The sequence below is a fragment of the Vombatus ursinus genome, unplaced genomic scaffold (genome assembly GCF_900497805.2).
Source record: "Vombatus ursinus unplaced genomic scaffold, bare-nosed wombat genome assembly UNPS02014779.1, whole genome shotgun sequence".
NCBI lineage: Eukaryota > Metazoa > Chordata > Mammalia > Diprotodontia > Vombatidae > Vombatus > Vombatus ursinus.
The window spans coordinates 28181358-28195875 of NW_020954557.1; positions in this window are offsets into that span (position 1 = coordinate 28181358).

The window sequence follows — 14518 nt, forward strand, 5'->3', positions numbered from 1 at the left end:
ACCATAAGGGAATTATGCACAAGGTTTCAAAGCAAGTCTAGAGAAGATTGCCTAGGAGTAAAGTGAAGTATGACAAGTACCAGGCCTAGATGTAGGCAACTGAGGCAATTATTGATTAAGGCAGCAGGTCAGTCCCTTTTGATGTTTCCTGGGCCTGGTTTCTGATGCGAAGGGAAAAAAAGAGGAAAATGAAACACTTGTCTTGCTTTGTTTTGTTTTTAAATTTCACATGTTGGTCTTGAAAAAGATAGCTTTTTAGGTTCCTCCAGTGGGAATCAGAATGAGCTTAGTCATTAGGGAATGGTGCCTTTTTTTTCTTATGGCTTTATTTTGAAATTCTGGCTCAATTAAATACAGACTTTGTGGATTCATGACCCAGACTGCTCTTTTGGAGACCAGGAATAGGAACTAGACCTATGATTTCATTGGTATTGGACCATACCCATAAGGAAATTCTCTACAAATGCAAGTGGCCACCTTGACTGCAACTTATAGTCCTAGAAAGTAGCTTAGAACAGTGACATCCAACTCCAATAGAAACAGGAGCAACTAAACCATATATAAGGATCGTTGTGGGTGGCATATTCACATAAAATCACATATTACTTATGTTTTATTATATTTTAATTTCTTTTTAAAAAATAATTCTCAATTGTTTTTTACTCTGATTCAGTGGCACTTGGGAATGTTGCACCCCATGTTTGACACCTCTGGCCTAGAAAACTGAGAAGTTAAGCAATTTATTCAGGGTCACTCAGTCAATATATATCCAGGGCAAGACTTAAAAAAGGTCTTTCCATCTCTTAAGTTAGATCATTAGCCATACCATGCTACCTTATACATAGCTCAAACTGAATTTAGCTTAACTTAGAAATTATCAGAAAGTTAGCACTTACATAGTTTTTATTCCTCTCCCATTGTGATGTCATGGAGGAAGAATGTGAAGATTGAAAGTTTTAGGAAATATCAGAATTGCAGTAAAAGGACAAAGATGGATGCATGTGTTCTACTGTGAGTTAAAGAAACCCTGCACTGGGCATCCAGAAGCTTTTCAAGTTAGAGTTGTATAATAGACACAATGAATATTAGAGAATGATGATTTCTCTTTTGTCCATATGAACCAATATTAGCTTCTACTTACCTAAGTTAGTGCTTAGTGTTATACATGGGGTTTGGTGGTAGTAATGGGTAGAAGAAGCCTGTTGCATTTTCTATTAGAGAATACACTGAAGATGAAATTCACTATTCCATCCACAGAATAGAATTCCTGACTTTAAAATGATCTGTGATTGAAAAGTCCTGAGGGTTTGTATAGAGTTCAATTTAAATGTATATGAATAATCAACTTTGAAAGGCACTAAATTGGATGTCATCAGCAAGAGATGGGCGGTTGCACTGGCCAAGTATGAAATCATCATAAATGTAGATAACCAGTAATGAAAGACCAGCACTTACTTATATACAGAGAACTTATTGGATAGAGTGTCAGAAAATTTGATGACTTCTGTGAAAAGGGTGAAGAAAATCTGTGACATGCAAAGAGCAGGGGCGCTCACATAAGGAAACAAATCTATGAGTCTGGGACATTGCTCAGCGAGCCTGTCATTGGGAGAAGCAAATGTTACATTGAACCAATCCTCCCTGTGCTGATTATCCTTGGACAATAGATGGTGAGGACAGTTCAAGGATGAAGGATTATGGAAAGTCATAAAGGGCAAGAAAAAAGGGTATAACTTCTAGGGACTTAATATCCCAAAGGTCACCTTACTGTTAAGGCAATGGTGATAAATTGGGCAGCTAGGTGGCTCAGTAGATAGAGTGCTGGACCTAGAGTCAGGAAGACTCATCTTCCTAAGTTCAGATCTGGTATCAAACACTTACTTAGCTGTGTGACTCTGGGCAAATCACTCAACCCTATTAACCTCAGTTTCCCCTTCTGTAAAATTAGATGGAGAAGGAAATGGCAAGCCACTCCAGTAGCTTTGCCAAGAAAACTACAAATGGGGGTCATGAAGAATCTGACATGAGTGAGCATTTTCTTTTAGGGGCAGCTAGAATGCACACTGGAGAGAGCTCTGAGGCTTGAGTCAGGAAGGCTTGAGTTCAAATTCACCCTCAGACACTTACTAGTTGTGTGATCCTGGGCAAGTCACTTAATCCTGTTTGCCTCAGTTTCCTTATCTATAAAATGAGCTGGCAAAGAAAACAGCAAGCCATTCCAGTATTTTTTGCCAAGAAAACCTCAAATGGGGTCACAAAGAATCAGACATGACTGAGACAACTCAACAATGACAGAGTCCATTTTGGGAGGGGTGGCAACTAGATAGTTCAGTGGATAGAGTGCTAGGTTTAGAATCAGGAAGACTTGAATTCAAACCATCCTCAGACACTTACTAGCTGTGTGACCCTGGGCAAGTCACTTAACCCTGTTTCACTCACTTTTCTCATCCATAGAATGAGCTGGAGAAGGAAATGGCAAATGACTCCCAGTATTTTTATCATGAAAACCCCAAATGGGTTTATGAAGAGTTAGACATGACTGAAACAACCCAACAACAACAACAAATTGGCATTCTATAGAATTGCACAGTACCCTTAGTTTTCTTTGGAGGTTTGAAACTTTGACCTATAGTAGATGAAAGCCACAGTATGATTTTTAAAATGACATTTGTCAAAATGAGGTTCACATATATTGAAAATCACTTAATTCCATACTTGATCCCTATAATTATATAAAATTAGGCAACAAAAAGTAGCTTATATTTATTTAGGACTCTACAGGCTTTTCATTTTAAAGAAGTCTGCATATGTTGTAAAAGGAAGAGGTGCTGGTATGCCAGTATATGATGAAGACTACGAACAAGAGATGTATGTAGTCACTGAAAACAAATTGCCCAAGTGTAGTTCAGTGGAAAGCACATTGGATTTGGTCAGAGGACCTTGGTTTGAATCCTGGCTTTGCCATTTACTACCTTTGTGGCCATGGGTAAGTCACTCATCCTCTCTAAACCCATTTCCTCACTGGGTAAAATGAGAGGATTAGTTTAGATGACCTCATTAAGTCCTTCCAGATCTAAATATTTGATTTAAAAACTTCTCCATTTGGCTTAGGGCTGACCTTGCATTCAGGCATATGGTATTGTTTTGTAAGAAATCTAAAAAAAATTAGAATTTATAGATGAAAATGACTTTTCAGTTTTTCCTTGTCCAATTATCTCATTTACTAATGAGAAAAATGAGAATCAGAGAGATGAAGTGGCTTCATGTCACACAAGTATTAAGTAGCAGATTTAACTGTTAAACCCACATCTTCTGGCTATAAATCTAGAGTTCTTTCCAGTAAAATACATACACACAAATAGAACAAAACAGAACAATGCAAAAACCCACAAAGATTTGTGGTCATTATTTTAAAAAGATAACATGAATTAATGGATTTTTTTTTATGTTCTGACTGCTCACCTGGGAAATTGCTATGTGCCTGTAACCATTGGCTAATTGATACCATATCATTTCATGACCACAAAAAGATGTCATCTTTGGCCTTTGGACATCTATAAGAACTGGACTTTCAGAACCAAAAAGTCCTAATATCTGAGAAGAAACATTTAGCAAATAACCCTGGCACCCTGGTCCTATGCTGCTACCATCCTAGAGGTGGCTGTCAACATCATTCTGTATTGGGCAGTGCCTTTCAGGCCAAGGGACTTTCCAACACCATGCATAAGACTCCCTCGGGTGCCCAGCAGTCAATAGAAATTGCTAAGGGCCAGCAATCCTGCAAACATAAAAAACTAGGCAAAATGCCCACTGCTGACCACGCTACTTTCATCACAGGAGCTTTGTAAGAATTAATTAGATAATTTTATTGCAAAGGACTATGTACTTTTAGGGACAGAACATAATAAATAAGAATGAAATGTTACCATTATTAGATTAATCTATTTTGCAGCCTACAGGAGTACTGAGCTACTTAGCAATATGACATTGCTCCCTTTATCTAATGATGCTGATTCAAAGTACAGCAAATCCCTATCTTTTGAGATTTGAGCTCTAGAATTAGTAGGTCATCTCCTAAAATAGATTTTCAACTCACTAATAGACATCCTGTATAAAATCCTTAAACACCAAGGCAATCATGGACATTACTGCCTGCATACCTCAGGGTATGAAGGTTTGAGTGGCACTGTCTAAGCCCACTAGGTGTCTCTTTCTATTATACTAAGCTCATCATCCCAACATTGCAGCAATCTTGGATTTGATGATACAGCATTTTAGCACTGCTTTTTGCTTCACCAAAAACAGACAGCATTAGCATACACACATACACCAAACCCTCTCCCCCCACACCCATAAAAAACCCTCCCCCCAAAAAATCCTACATGGGTATGTGGTGTCCTCCCTTTGAGCAGTGATGCTTTTTGATTAACTGCAAAAATAAAAGCAAATAAATGTATAGTCAAATGGTTAAAAATAATTTTACCTGGTAAAATTCCTTAAAGATATTATTTCTACAACTTAATGGGAGATGTGAGTTAGTGAGAGAGAAAGAGAGAGAGAGAGAGAGAGAGAGAGACAGACAGACAGACAGACAGAAAGACACAGAAAGATAGAGACAGAGACAGGGAAAGACAGAGACAGAATAAGAGAGGGAAGAGAAACATAGAGAGAGAGATATAGACAAAGAACATAGAGGTAGCAAAACTTCAGGGACGCCTGAAAAGATAGGCAGAACAAAAGGCCACTTTTTTCTTGTTTTTTATTGGTTCTACTTTATAAAAAGCTGAGTTTTGTAAGATCTTACTCATTCTAAGCATGCCTATTTGATTTTTTTTTGTTTTGCTGATTGCCATAAAGCTATAATAAAACATTCTAATGTAGTCATTTTTATTAATATATCTTGGTCAAAATTAGGTTTTTCTTTTCACTGTATTATTTTCTTTCAAATCCAGTTATCTATTTTTTAAGGAATTATTTTCCTCAGTGAACTTTTTTACCTCTTTTTCAATTTGACCAATTCTATATTTTAAGTTGTTTTTTCAGTGAATTTTTGTATATCTATTTTCTACTTTTTCATGCTTCCTTTACAATGTTGTTGCCTCTTTTTCCATGATTCTCAGGCATCACTCTCATTTATTTTCCCAATTTTTCCTCTGTCAGTTTGATTTTTAAAATCCTTTTTAGCACTTCTGGGAAGTGTTTTTGGTCCTGACTCCAATTCACATTCCTTTTGAGGCTTCACATGTAGATATTTTGACATGGTTGTCCTTTCCTGACTTTGTGTTTTGATCCTCCCTGTCACTATAGTCACTTTCTATGGTCAGGTTTTTGTTGTTTTTGTTTTTTGCTCATTTTATCAGCCTACTTCTTGACTTTTAACTCTATGTCAAAGTTAACCTCAATTACTGGGATGGAGAGAGCACTGTCCCAAGCTTCAGTTTTGTTTTGTTTTGTTTTGTTTTGTTTGTGGCACTGTTTTCAGAGCTAATTCTGTAGACCTCTAAGTTTTCAGTTCTTCCAAGATGGTGTGATCTAAGGAGAGGCTTTCTTGGTCTGTGCTCTGCTCTGTGAATGACCACAAGCACTCTTTTCTAGCCTGGAACTGTGACCGGGGTCCCTGCCCCACTGAAGCTGAAAGCTTTAGTGTACTAGTGTTCCTCCTTGCAATAGGACTTCTATCCAGGACTGTGACCTGGATCCCTATAGGAGCAATGAAACAAAGTTCTATATCCCTTTATCTTATAATCTCCTTCTGACCAATTGTCTGGCCCCCTTTAGGTCTGTAGGCTGAGAGAGCCAAATAGTGCCCTTCAGTTTCCCCCAAGGCCTGGCCTGCTGCTGGCATTCCTGAGTACAGCAGGAGCTGGACTGGGCTCCACTCTCACTCCAGTGAGACAGACCTCTTCTGTTGACCTTCTAAGTTGTTTTTGGCTGCAGAATTGTTGTACCCTGTCTTTTTGTTTGTTCTGCTGCTCCAGAATTAATTTTGAGATGTTATTTTAATATTGTTTGCAGGGGAATGGGAGAGCTCATGTGAGTCCCTGCCTTTACTCTGCCATCTTTGCTCTGCCATTGTCCTCCCCACTCTCTATCATCTCTTTGCTGAGAAAAAAAAAAACACAAACTATGTTTCATTGTCTGTTCTTTGATGCCAAGACAGGTCAATTCAGCTATTCAGAACTCAGGGTCCTTTTAATCTTCTTTTCATTCACATAATGTAGTTATAGCATACATTGTTCTCCTGGTTTTGATGTCATGCAAGTCTGTCTGCACTTCTCTGAATTCATCAAATTCCCCATTTGTTACTACATACTAATATTTCATCATATTGATGTACCATAGACATTCTAATAGGATTATAAAAAAATATTATTAATCAAATCTTTAATAACATGTTCATCAATGGTAAAGTTAATTGGTCTCAAGTTTTCCTTCTTTCTTTGAGGAAGCAAGGTAGTACAGTGGGTAAAATGTTGTACCTGGAGTCAAGAAGGCCTGAGTTCAAATCCAGCCTTACCAGTGACCCTTGGCAAGTCACTTAACCTTTGTCTGCCTCATTTTCCTCATTTGTAAAATAGGGAGAACAGCAGCACCTGCCTCTTTGGGTTGTTGTGAAGATCAAAGGAGATATTTAAAGTGCACCACAAACCATAAAGTGATAAATAAAGCCAGAAGCTTCACAATGAAAGTCTTATTTAATTCAACACAATTTCAAAGATACAGGGAGAGAAGGCCATTTGAAAGTGGTCAGAAAGTGTTACTTATGTTATTAAGTTTTTTATTATAATATGTTAACAACTTATGCTATTAAGTTAATAACTTATGTTATTAAGTTATTTCCTTTAAAACAAAGAAAAGTATTTCCTTTCTTTTTTTAATATTCAGGATTAATACTCTAGTAATTTTGGTGCAGTGATGAGTAACCATGCAGAAACTATAATCTCCGTTCATTGTTGAGATCTCTTCTTAGAGGGTGAAAGTATAAAGGGACACTGATATATTTGTACTTTGGGGGGGGCAGAGGGAGGGCAGATGGAGTAGAAGGATGGAAGGTAGGTGGCATAGTAGAATACAGGGTCTGAAGTCAGAAAGACTCATCTTCCTGAGTTCAGTTCTGGCCTCAGACACTTACTTGCTGTGTGACCCTGGACAAATCAAAACTAAACCCTATTTGCCTCAGTTCCTCATCTATAAAATGAGCTGGAGAAATCACCACAGTATCCTTGTCAAGAAAACCCTAAGTGGAATCATGAAGATTCAGACATGACTGAATCAACTCAATAACAACAACAAAAGGGGGAGTAGAAGGGAAACATAGAGGGAATCTAAGTGCAAAGAGAAAGCACTTGCAGGGGAGTAAACAATTTCCTATCCCAAGCAATGGCAAAAAAAAAGCTAAATGCTGCTTTTTTTTCCCCTTCCCTGACAAAGACAAAAACTTTTCATTTAGGGAAGCCTCTTTTGGAAGTACTGTGTGGCTTGGCAGGGAGAAGGTGGGGGGGGGGCGAGGAGGATAGGAAGGAAAGGGGATGAAAGTAACAGAGAAGAATTAAGACAGAGTAGATCCCTTCTTTCCACAAGGAGTGGGGACAACTAGACAGGAAAAGCGAGAGTGTATTATAAATCAATAGGTATAATCTTTAGGCAATAAAGGAAGTCAGATCCCTAAATGCATCTTTTTTTTCTGATTTGTGATTGGTCCACTCTATGGTATCTACTATTTGTAGTTTATAAAGCTCTCCAGATCCTTTCCTTTACTGATGAGTGCAAAACAATATTAGCTCCATTCCCTAGAAACTAGTCACGGTCAATCTCCAGCCCTTGAGGAATTAACCAGTTCTGGTTGGAATGTGCTGGAATATATCCCAAATCACAACAAAGGACAATCAAATTTCTATGTGACAGGCCTAGCACATGCTATTATTTTGATACCATTAAATTGTAACTAGATACTTCCCCCATATGCGTCATTTATGTTTCTTTTCCTTAAATCTTAAATAGAACAGGAAGGAAATATGTAGCTAAATATTTTAAATTTATTTTCTTCTCATATTGGGGGTAGGTGGGCAAAGGCTGGGAATACACTTTCAGCTACAGCAATTTTTAAAAGAAGTTATCTAACCTAAATCACGGCATTGTCTAAATCAGGCCTAGATTTTTTGCAAGCCCCCTAAAATCCTTTGGCAAGTTGTGCAGGCCTGCTCTAAATGACTAAATAACAACCCATCTTTATTTTGTTTGCAAGAGAGGCAGTGTGGAATAGTGAATAGAGAGCTAGCCCCAGAGTCAGGAAAACCAGGATCTAAGTTCTTTCTCTAAGGCATACTAGTTATGTGACCCTGGGTAAGTGACTCACCTCTGTGCTACAGACAACTCATTAGGACTGTAAGTAGCTGAGATATTATTGATATGTATTGGTAGAAAGACTTTTCTTAATGGGAGTTCCCTACCTCAATGAAATCATTGGTCTGGTGCAAATGTGTGATGTACTTCTGCTAAGTCCTATTCCAATGTTTCATCATGACCCAACATTGTGACAATGGACTCTCGACAGGACTATTAGCAGATTGAAACCTCTTGTCAAGTCTTACTGAGCAAGAAATGCTTTAGTATGAAGGTTGACCCAAACTAGATATCTGTCACCAGAACACTAGCCTAGCTATGCCTGGAGAGTCCCATTACCTGAAAGCTGGCCACCAAATTGTGGCTTCTGACTCCATTAACTAAAGAAACCACATACTCAGGCATGGCAGGCTTATAACCAAGCTGTGCTGAGGGAGAGAGAATCTACATTGATGAATCTGTAAACCTGATACTCAGATAAAAACCCTAGGAAAAAAACTGGTGGTGCAGTGGAGATAATGCTGAGTCTGCAGTTGGGGAGAACTGAGTTCAAACTTGGCCTCAGATACTTACTAGCTGTGTGACCCTAAGAAAATTACTTAACCTCTATTTGCCTCAATTTCCTCAACCCTAAAGTGGGGAATAACAATGGCATCTACCTTGCAGGGTTGTTGTGAAGGTCAAATGAGATAATATTTTTCAAAGAGCTTAGCACAGTACCTGGCACATAGTAGATGCTGTATAAATATTCTCTTGCTGCTCTACAGACTTTATTAGTCTAGGAAAGGGTACTCTATTCACTCTGGGTCTCAAGTAGTATAGCTAATTTCACCCAGGCCCCAGGCAGACCTGCAGATCAGGTCATTCAGTCATTACTTTTCATTTCTCATCAATGAAGCTGGATTGCTTTACTTTCTTGTTACTAGTTCCATGTTTCTTTGCACTAGGTTTAGGGTATTCTGAAACTTTATCTATCCACATAAAGACCATATATAATCCTGATTATGAGAAAGGACTTTGTTACACACCTAGCAAAAAACAATTACTTCTAATTGAAGCCTTTTTTTAAAACATACAAATACACTTAAAACCAATTTTAAATAGTAATTAATTTACTATAAGTTAAATTAATTTACTAAAATTTAAATAGTAATAGTAATATTCTCATCACTGAATAATCAAGAGACTAAGTTAAAATGAGTAAGATCTTTTTTTTTTTTATTGCCGGGTGGGGGAAGGAGTCAGGATCTATTGCCTTATGGTGTTATGTTCATATAAACATAGTTCTTTATCAAGATTATATGAAAAAGAAAATAGGTGTGGTTATTTGAGCTTGATCAAAGATGCTTATTGCTCTGCTTGTGGAAATCAGTCAGGGTGCCCAAGGGATTAATAAATTAGAAAGAGGTTTTAGTTACCTGAATAGTGCTGAGATAAACATTCAGGTGATAGATGAAATGAGTGCCCTTGTCTCCCCACCAAGGCCACTAGCATATTGCTTTAGCTGTTGCCCATGTTTCAGTTTGCTATAGTCCATCTTTGAGTTCTGCTAGGAGTAGCGAGCAGAGGTAGAACCTTTGAGTTGCAGCCACATAATTTCAATTTCCTCCTCTCACCAACCTGTGCAGCTGCTGCTGATATTTAGGAAGGGGCCTAATTTGAGTTTCTCCTCCTCTTCTCTCTCCCAATTGCCCTCTGGTGGAGGTGCTAATGAGTGGTGATATGGCCAAAAGGTGGCCAGAAGGAGGGAGGAGGAAGAAAAGAGATTAGCAAGGCCAATTTCAAAGTGGATATGACCCCTGGATGGCCCAGAGAGGACTTTATCATCTTTTGTGCAGTTCACAGCAAAAAAGGAAAATAATTGCAGAAGAGAGAAAGCAGAGGAAGAAAAAAAAGATACCATCTGGTCAGATGAAGAGAGCATGATGTTGCATTCATTAGTTGGGCCTAAGCTGATTAATAACATAAAGGTGGAAGAGGTGAGGATAATTTTAATAGACTTTACCTAGTGTTACCAAAAGCACTTCAGAAGATAGATGAATAAAGATTTGACATGATTTTAAAGACAATATTCCTTTTGAAGTATTCCCTAAAAACCAAGATTTCAAAATTACACAAAACAAGATAAGTAAATCACTTGTTATGCCATTCATGCTTATTGGTTTTTAAAAATGTTTTGGGTCAGCACTAGAAAGATTTCCTGTTATTGTGTTAGGTTTTCTTGGCAAGTAAAACAACATGAAAGAAAGGTTGAAGGGCATCCTTTAGATGACTGATACCTAGAGGATAATCCGATGATGTATTTCTTTTTCACTCATTTGGCAAAAGGTCACATTTATGGAGAATACACAGCTTTTTTTTGTAATAAACTGTTTACATTATTACAGCCCAAATCATATACTATTACACACCCCGTTACCTGCTCTACCTTATCTCCTTCAAAGAGATGATAGCTTATTTTGAAGACATATTGCCTCCCCATTTCCAACTGACATCTTGGTCTATGTGTTGTCTCATTTAGATATCACAATCATTCACATTGCAATATGCTAATTCCCTATCACTGAGTATTCTCTAGTACTAAAAGCATAGTTATTCTTGTCCTGAGAAAAGAAATAGCAAAGCGCGTCCTTTTGGTTTTAGATGGACTCTATGCTGCATTTCATTCAGATGTCACTTAGCTCACTCACATAATGATAGGTTTGAATATGTGAAGAAAGACCATAGCCGTTTGAGAGTTGTTCTCAAAGCCTGAAAGACTCACATTCAAGTATATTCTCTATGTGACCTTGAACAAGTCATTTAGTATCTCAGTGTTCTGGGTTTACTTGGAGATTCTAAGTTGCAGAAAAAGGTCAGACCCGCCTGGGTAGAGGAAGTTTTCTCCCCTGGGAATTCCCCATACAAACAAAATCACAGGACCCACCCCTAACCTTCCTATGAAGTCTTCAGTTAAGCAGTTTTAGACCATCTCAATCCTTTAAGCACATTGAAGTTTGTGATACCCACAATCACAGAAGATACGCTATTATTTATAAAGAAAGCAATAGTGTTTTTTTAATTAAGAAAACATGTTTTGTTTTGTTTTGTTTTCAAGAATTCTATTCACATATCAGCCGTTTACAGTAGAGTGCATGTGATACTAAAAGGTCAGTTAACACTGCTTCTGCCATTTCTATTTTTAAATGTGTATGTGTAATGTCAAATCTAAAAATACCAATATTGTTCCAGGAAGACTGTAAGTTAGAATAGCATCTATTTCAATAACATTCTCAATGAAAATTATTTTGTGCTCTTTAGAATGGCATAGTAACTGCATTGATCAAAATAGCATGCTTATACCAATTTATTTCAATAATAGAAGTGATATGGAGTGCTATGGTAAGTTCCTTCTGAAATGATGATATCATAAATTTAATTATAAAGTATATCTTTAATATATTTATATTCTTTCATAGGGTGAAAACTCATTCATAGAATATACACATATATTTATATATGTGAGTATATATGTTTATGTGTACACATATACACACCCATGTATACACATACACATGTATATATGTGTTTTATTATGCATATTCCAATAGAAAGCAACATGTTATTAGCATTCATTTTGAGAAGTCCAATACATTAAGGCTCTATGATTTCATGGACGTAGAAACTCTTTCCATCAATGAAGTTATCACTCTATCTATAGCTTGGATAAATTTTAGTGAGTTGTTTGAGGCTCAATGAAGTTGTGACTTCCAGGACCACTGACCAAATAAGTGTCAAAGGCAGGATCTGAATCCCAGTCTCTCTGACTCCAAGTACAACCATAACCACTATACCATTCTGCTTCATGAGAAGATACAGATTTTCAAATTTTCAAGTGTGAAGTTGGACTGTGGGTAGTGTAATGATTTTGAGGCATTTTTAGGAGGAGTCAAACTTCCTTGGTTCTACCACGAAGGATGTTGTGTGCTGGCTAAAACACCCAACTATTTCTTATAATGCAGATCAAAAATATGTGCTCATTATACATTTGCTGAAGGAATGAGGAACTAATCTACTTAATACATTGAAGTCTGTCCATAGGGAGATAATATAATGGTGAGAGTGAGTGTCATTCCATACAAGGAGTGGTTGGAAGACCTAGGGATATTGAGCCTGGTGAATAATTATATTTCAGGGGAATGTTATAACTCTCTTCAATTATTTGGAGGACTATCATATCATAGAGAGATTCAATTAATTTTGGTTATCCCCATGTCATAAACGAAGACAAATATGTACAAATTGCAAAGATAGGTTTATGCCTAATTTATAGAAAAACTAAAATCAAAACTACTGATCAATTACTGCTGTCCACAAGTGAAATGAACTGAGAGGTGAAGAGTTCTTGATGACTTACAGCCGTTAGGAAGAAGTTGGACAAAAAAACTTGTCCTTCATATTAGAGAGGGGGTTTTTGTTCAGATGAAAGTTGGACTAGGTGGCCTCTGGGGTTCCTCTTGGCTTTGAGATCTTGTGCTTTAGCTAAGCAACAAAGCCAAGCCTTTTCCCCTCATTATCCCTCTTTCCAACCAAGAATGTCCCTTTCTTCTTTATTTATGCTGATCATCACTCTCTTTCACATTCTCCAAAAAGCTGTTAGTATGAAATCTCATGTTACTTTACTTCTCCATTTCTTAACAATCAGATATTTATTACAACTTTGATTTGTTCTCATAGCTGGTTTTGCTATATTTATACACGTTCATCTGCTTCATGTATGCATTCTCTATCCAACTAGATTGTCAAGACCATCAGGATATGAAGCTTGCCTTTCTTTTATCTCCTTTACTGAGCCTTAGAGAGCAGTCTGCACAGTAGATGTTCAATGTTATAGACTGATGGCCTCACTGAAGACAGAGGAAAAATGTGGGCTGGGTGGGTAGTGCTGTTGGAGGGGGAGAAACAGTGAGGAACAGAAGAATAACAAAAAGGGAAAAGACACATTAGTGAACATAGATAGAAGCTTATAATTTCTGTGTCGAGTCCTTTTTATATTATTAGTTATAAAAAATTCAGTTTTTGCTTGAGAACACACAGGCTTAGTACAAAAGGCCAGTTAAGTGAAGGAAAGAAGCTGTCTCCCTCTAAAATATGGAGCCAAAATATAAAAGGCAATCAGTCTTAAAGTTATTATAAGAATGCAAACTCTGATTAGTAGCAGGCACACTGCAACTCACACTGTTGCTTACCCCACTGTATCAAAGCATGGCATGCTAGTATTTACTTATAGGATCATAGATCAATGGCTAATTGAAGATCTGTATCTTGATGTTAGAGGGTCCTTCCATATACAAGACTACATTTGCAGAGACATAGAATTCAATGAAGGCGAGGGGGAATGGTGGAAAAGATGTATTGATTTACTGTGACTTACTGTGAGGCTTTTGAATGGTCTCAGTTGTGGACATTACTGCTAAAACAGCTTTGATGAACTACCTTGACTGATATCTGAGGGTGAACATCTGTCAAATTTATGGGACTTTGGCTGGCTCATTAGCTGATGCTGAATTATAGCAGTGAAAATTTTTTATTTACAATTTACCTCTAGCCTACTTTAAAAAGTATATTTGGCTAACAAGAAAAGACAATCAAAATAGCAGTTTCAAAGAAGCAAGAATCCAAGGAACAAAAGATTTAGGGAGATAAAAAGAAGAACCAGTCCACAGATTTTATTTTATTTTTTTAATAACTGAAGGACTCAGAATAGGCCTAAAATGAAAAAAATAGGATTGATGACAAGTATCAATTTTTATCTTAATGGCATTGCTGGAGACAAATGTCCACTCTATTGTATGCTGTAATAGGCTTTGTGAGAATAACAAGTCAATACTACTTATTTATCACTTCTTTTTTCCCTAAACAATTTGGCTATGCTGATAGGTTTCTTTAAATTGTAGGGAGGAAGCTAAATTCATTAAAAAAATAACCGTCTCCCTTGCTCCCCTCAAAAAGGGGCAAATAACTGGTATGATTGGAGTTTTCATGTTTTTAACTATTTTAGCATTTAGCAGCCTGATTGTTTGGTTTTGTTGTTGTTGTTGTTGTTGTTGTTGTTGTTGTTGTTGTTGTTTTGTTTAGTTTAGTTTAGTTTTTTTGCAACTATCAGTCAGTAATAATCAGGAATTCTGCCTGAGTA